Source organism: Macrobrachium rosenbergii, chromosome 54 (genome assembly GCF_040412425.1).
Source record: "Macrobrachium rosenbergii isolate ZJJX-2024 chromosome 54, ASM4041242v1, whole genome shotgun sequence".
NCBI lineage: Eukaryota > Metazoa > Arthropoda > Malacostraca > Decapoda > Palaemonidae > Macrobrachium > Macrobrachium rosenbergii.
This window is the reverse complement of record NC_089794.1, coordinates 43933582-43939581: the sequence shown is the minus strand read 5'-3', so window position 1 is coordinate 43939581 and position 6000 is coordinate 43933582. Positions and strand designations below refer to the sequence as shown.

General features: G+C 35.2%; 1 long non-coding RNA gene across 1 annotated transcript in view; it reads left to right on the top strand.

The window, feature by feature from the left end:
* Positions 1-1993, top strand: part of LOC136834544 (uncharacterized) — a 2779-nt gene extending 786 nt beyond the window's left edge. Inside the window, exon 2 of the long non-coding RNA XR_010851848.1 lies at positions 1203-1993. This is a non-coding gene — a long non-coding RNA (uncharacterized lncRNA). The remainder of the gene's footprint in view (positions 1-1202) is intronic.
* The last annotated feature ends 4007 nt before the right edge of the window (positions 1994-6000 follow it).

The window sequence follows — 6000 nt, the reverse complement described above, 5'->3', positions numbered from 1 at the left end:
TTTTAATTTAATCAAATTTACTTTTATATTTATTTTTTAAAATTTCATGAGTTTTAATTTTTGTGGTAAATTTACTTTGTTTTAAGTTTTGTGAAAAATTTTTTGTAAGTTTTTAATCTTTAATTTAATCAAATTTACTTTTTTTATATTTGCAATTTTTTTAAATTTCATGAGTTTTAATTTTTACAGTAAATTTACTTTGTTTTTCATTAATTTATTTTTGTAATAAATTTACTTTAATTTGAATATACTGTTCTTGAACAACTTGACCTTATCCTCCACCCCTTTAGGGGAGGTGCCCCTGGAGGGGTGGGGGAGCCCCCATGTTCTGCATAGTAGGTCGTATGACCTACTATGCAGATTCTTGGGTGGTTTTGGTCTACTAATCAAACTTTCTTTCAGGTGCTGGTTTAGACTTGATCTATTACTTAGTTTTCTTTAAGTTCAGATAGGTATTAGGTGTTTAAATGTGCTTGGCTACCTTCCACTAAGTTCAGTTTGCGGAAGCTCCCTAAGGTTTGAGGAAATTAATGTTTATGCCATCAAACGAAAATATTCCGCATTAAAACATTAAATTTATGTACAGGTCTGGTGTCTTTGGCTGTTTTACTTTAGAATTTTAGCTTCCTGAAAATGAATTACGTTTGTGGTTAGGTTAAGGCAGATAAGTTTTGGCCAATATTCATAAAGGTTTTACCCGAACTTAAGCTTAAGTTGGCGTTATCTTTAACAGAATGTTCAGAGGATTCGAACTTGGTTATCTTCTCATAACTGATACAGGACAACTCATTCCCGGAAAATTCACATCGGACAACTCATACCTGGACAATTGATATCTACTGTAGGACAAGTGATGTATAGGATAGCTCATAAGATACATATTTCACTTATATTTAAAATTAGTTATTGGTAAAGTAAATAGGCAAATTTTTAGTTATAGGCGTAAATGTGATCATTTAACTCTTTAATTATTGACTAGCACCCTTTAAATTTCATGCTACTTATTGTTCGTCCAGCAAACAACTCTCAAACGGTCGTCATAGTTTTTCATTGAATTTTTTATATATTGTACGTCTTAAGTCAGTTTTGTACTTAACTTTTAAACCATTTTAAAATTTTCTTTAGTCTTTACAATGCCATATATAAAATCTCAGCGAGCATCTAATAAGCTTGTGAATGACAACTACGTATATAATTTTCAGACAATGCAGAAAAATCAAGAAAAGTATGACTGTGAAGCTAAGATGTGCAGAGCACGCGTTCGGACGATGGCTGAGGAGGGCCCATTAGATATTATCTTCACCAGGGGAACACTTTCACAGCAAGAACGCGAGAATTGCTATTGCCACAGAATGTTCTCTATACGGTGAGGCGTTGGCTGGACTGCCAGCAACATCAAGTTTATCACGAAGTATTCGTCGGTGGCGACAGCAAAATAGTAGTGCACCTCCTATTCCATCAGAAGGATGATTTTGACATCTCTTTTGTACCACAAATTTGTATCAGGGGAACCATTTTTGCGATATGATACTGGCGTGGATGAGGGGGGTAAGAACGCTGATTTTCGCCCCATCAACTGGGCTGGATGATCTCGTTAAAATTCGTGTTTGGACTGGCGATGGCACATTTAAAGTTTGTCCATATATTACCAGTTATATAAAATTAGCATCCAAATAGGTAATTTGAATGTACCTCGTGTTTTCGCATTGTTACCCAAGCAGCAAGCAACTTATGATCGGTTGTTTTCTCATTTACTCTTCCCCCCTAAGATTAAGCCTGACAGGTATACGATGGACTTCGAAAAAGGCCCCTTTTAGTAGATTTATTTTGAAGTTTTCCAGACATACAGGTAACTGGTTATTAATTTTTCTCAAAACCTCTACCGAAAACTTGAGCTAGGTCATAAAGTCCAATATAATACAGAAGAAGCATTTCGTCTAAAGATAAAGTGCTTTATAGCACTTGCTTTTTCACCAGTGACTGATGTTATTGTTGCATACGAAGAACTGTCCGACGACGACGATAGTTTGCCACACGAATTTGTATCGTATTTTGAAGTGACTTCCATAGGACCCGAAAGAGGAAGAGGCGCTAAAAGGCGTAGTCTGGCTCCAATATATCCAGTTGAAATGTGGAATATTTCTTTGAGGACTTCAACTGACATGACTAGAATTAATAATATTCTTGAAGGTTTTCATAATGCCTTAAAAAATTCAAATTTCATGCCAACATCCGAATATCTGGAAATTAGTAAATACAATAGAGTTGGAGGAGATTTTGGCGCAGAAAAATAAAGTTGATTTGGAACGGGGAGTGCAAATCACTTCAAAACAGGTTTACTAAGAGTGCAACGAGTAGCGACTGATAACTTGACTTGAAAGTATGATCCTTGCCAGAATGTCTTTCGTAACAGCTGTGGCATATCATCTGCATAAGTTTTCATTTTTTTTTTTCACATTGAGTCTTAATGTTTTTCATTGGCCCCAAAAATAGTTTCTTTTCATATTTGTTTTTTCTTGATTTTTCTTTCAAAATTAAATAATCACTTTATACCTGTTATGAGTTGTCATTTTCTTTCAAAATTAAATCACTTTATACCTGTTATGAGTTTTCCTATATATCAGTTGTCCTAGAAATCAATTGTCCAGGTATGAGCTGTCAGTTTTCCGGGAATGAGTTTTCCTGTATCAGTTGCCCTGGCTCGTATAGGGGTTAGAGGAAGTTCCATAAATGTACGGGTCATTTACTATATTAGGACTTGCTTACCCAATAACTAATATCTTGAAAATCATCAAAACCATGCTGAATTTTCCTCTGGCAGAGATTCTCCAGGGTAATATTTGGATTTCTGCTGTTTGATGGAATTGGTTTTATGGAGTTCGTCAGTAACTCATAGATAAGCATTCAGCTCCTGATAAGACAGCACGAAAGCATTTTTTTAGTTGTATGGAAATTTTTAAGCCGTGGATATTTTTTGCATAGAATATAATAATTGGAATATCGGTTTACTTTGAGTTGGGTGTAGTCGAGTTAAGTTTGCCAGGTATGTTGCTTAGTTTTGATACTATTAGGTTACTCATGGCATGAGGTGTGTTTATGATGCTATCCGTTAACATTAAATTTGTATGTTACTCTATGAACACTGGCCATGAGTTGTGCTTTACGAATACAGGCAATGAGCTTACTCTGAGCACAGGCAATGAGTTCGTTACCCAGTGAACATAGGCAGTAAGTTTGTTACTCTATGAACACAGGCAATGAGTTTATTACGCTGAATGCAGGCAATGGGTTTACTCTATGAACATAGGCAATGAGTTTCTGTGAAGACAAGCAATGATTTTTACTTTTGAGCACAAGTAGTGAGTTTTTCTCTATGAACATGAGTGTTACTGTGTACACAAGCAATGAATCTTACTATTTACACATTGCCAAGCAATGAGTTTGTTACTCAAACACAGCAATAAGTTTGATACTCCTGCACAAGCAATGAGTTTGGAAGTTACTCTAGAATACTGGCAATGAGTTTGTAAAGTTACTCATGAACGCTGGCTATAGTTTTGAGATGTTACCCACGAATACTGGCAACAGTTTTGAGATGCCACCCATTAACATGGGCAATGAATGTTTTCCACGAACCCTGTCAAATGAGTGTTATCCGTAAACGGTACTATCGGCACAATGATGATTATGCTGTTCGTGATCACCAGGCACTCATTCATATTATCCTTGAATAAGGGCAGTAATGTGTTGCTTCCCTGAACAGTTCGTTGTGGGGCTGTTCATGAACACAGGCAGCGAGTTTGGAATGTTATCCATAATCAAGGGATGGATTTCCAATGGTATCCACCAACAAGGCTTAGAGTATGTGAAATACGCATTAACAAAGTTGTGAAGATATCAAATGAGTTGGATACAATTGTTGGTACCCATTAATTCAGTGAATGCGATGCCGTAATGAACGTCATTCGCCAAGCCATCCGTGGCAATTAGGTATTTGATCGTATTTACTATATAGCACCTGAAATGTTTAGGTCATCAGACAGTTAATGCATGTACCAATGTACATTTTTAGATACAGTATACTAAGGTAGGAGCTGTTGAGTCTTTTTGATACTGATTAGTGGCAAAACTGATCTATGATGTAATAATTTCCTCCCTAGCAAGAGTTCACATTACACAACCTCGTTGCTTTATTTTAAAGTTCAGCCGTTTCTTTAACTTTTGCCTGAATTCCTGAAAGATCAAAGGTATCTTTTTAAGAATACGACATTGATTAAAGTATATGGGTTATCTTAATTTTGATTTTGGCGATTTTCAGAATAGTACATTTTTTAAGTATTAATATACAAATTTTTTTGAGTGGTTTCTACGTGTAGTGGAAATTTTTAACTTGAAATGGCGTCAGGAGCAAAGTAGCATTGTAAAGCATAAATATTTGTTATACAGCTTTAATGCATAATTATGGGATAAAATGTAGGAGATAATCTTACTACAGATGGTTACAAGTTTTCAGTGGGTAATAAACTTTTTTGGGCATTGATTGGAGAAACGTAACTCATGGTTTTTATAAGCTAATTATCCTTAAAGTAAAATATCGTACCTATTTCAAGAAATATTAGAGTTAACGTTCTCTTTACGGAGTTGGCGAGTAATTACCGTAAGAACGTTTTCTGCTGCCGTTGTTTTTTGTTACAGGCCACACACTGTTGGCGGAACCAGAGTTCAAGAAAATGTGCAGATGCAGGGCGGATTTGAGAACCTTTCAGTTTTAGGCTGATATTTCTAGGGATCCAGGTGTCGACATGATAGATGCAGGCTTTTTCATTTAATTTCTAAATTTTCCATGCTGCGCTTTTCATTAAAATCCTGATAGGTTTGTAAGTTAGGTTCCTCGGATATTCTGCATTCGTAAACTTACCATTTGCCTGTATTATAATTGTCTTTTTTTTATTAATAAAAATAGGTCTTTAGTTTTCAGTTCTTGACTACTTCCTCGGTATTTTTATAGGGGGAAAACAAAGTATGTGGGATACTTTGAAGGTAAAAACTACTTAATTTAGAAATATACCAGACTCTTTAACAGTATTCATGTGTGAGTGAATACACATGTGAAAGGCCTATATCAGATTTTAAAAGTTCCATTTGTTCAACACTTAAAGTGGAAATCTGGTTTGGGTATTGGTTGTGACGACTCAAATGCCCTTAGCTAATTTGTGGGACAACGAACTGAATCTGACTCCATACTAATGAATAAATGTAAGAGTACCAAGAGCGCCGTTAAATGATTTGGAACAAAAATTTTGTAATTTACGTGATTTTACTACTTGAGAACAATGTGTAATTTGAAGGTAAAACTAAAAATCAAATTATTTATTTCATGGAGTCAGTACAAAGAAAATTTCCATTCATTCATAGGGAAATTTGATAATGCGATGGTCACCACACTTCCAAATTTAAGCAACGTAGCTAAATATAGGATTTAACGCAGACGAAAAAGAATTTTAAGTTATAATATAAAAAATAATCTGAAATATTACAGTACGATATCTACCATCCATTTTTGTTAAAAACACGGCGAAATTTAAGGTGAGTCACTGTTCCGGGAAAGCCTCTGGGAATTTTAAGTTTTCATAGTTTACAAAACAAAATTTGAAATAGCACTGAAGTTAAGATATCATACTTGTAGCACCAAAGAATAAGTGAAGTTAAATTCTTTTAATTGAGCGAGGTTTTTAAAGGTGGGGAGAGGTTTGGTTGGAGGTCGTTTCTGGCAAAATGGTTGGTTGACATAAAGCTTTGAGATGCAAAGTTTCTTTTACCAAAAACATTTAATTTGTTTTAACGATTTCCGTTTAATAGGTTCCTTCGATTCTCAGTAACCACATAGGTCCCAGCGCTTTGCTTCTTGCCTAAATTTCATATTCAATTTAATACGTCACTAGTATAGGCTAATGAAACCCCCGCAGGGTGGTATAGCGCCATCAGTGTACATCATGCGGT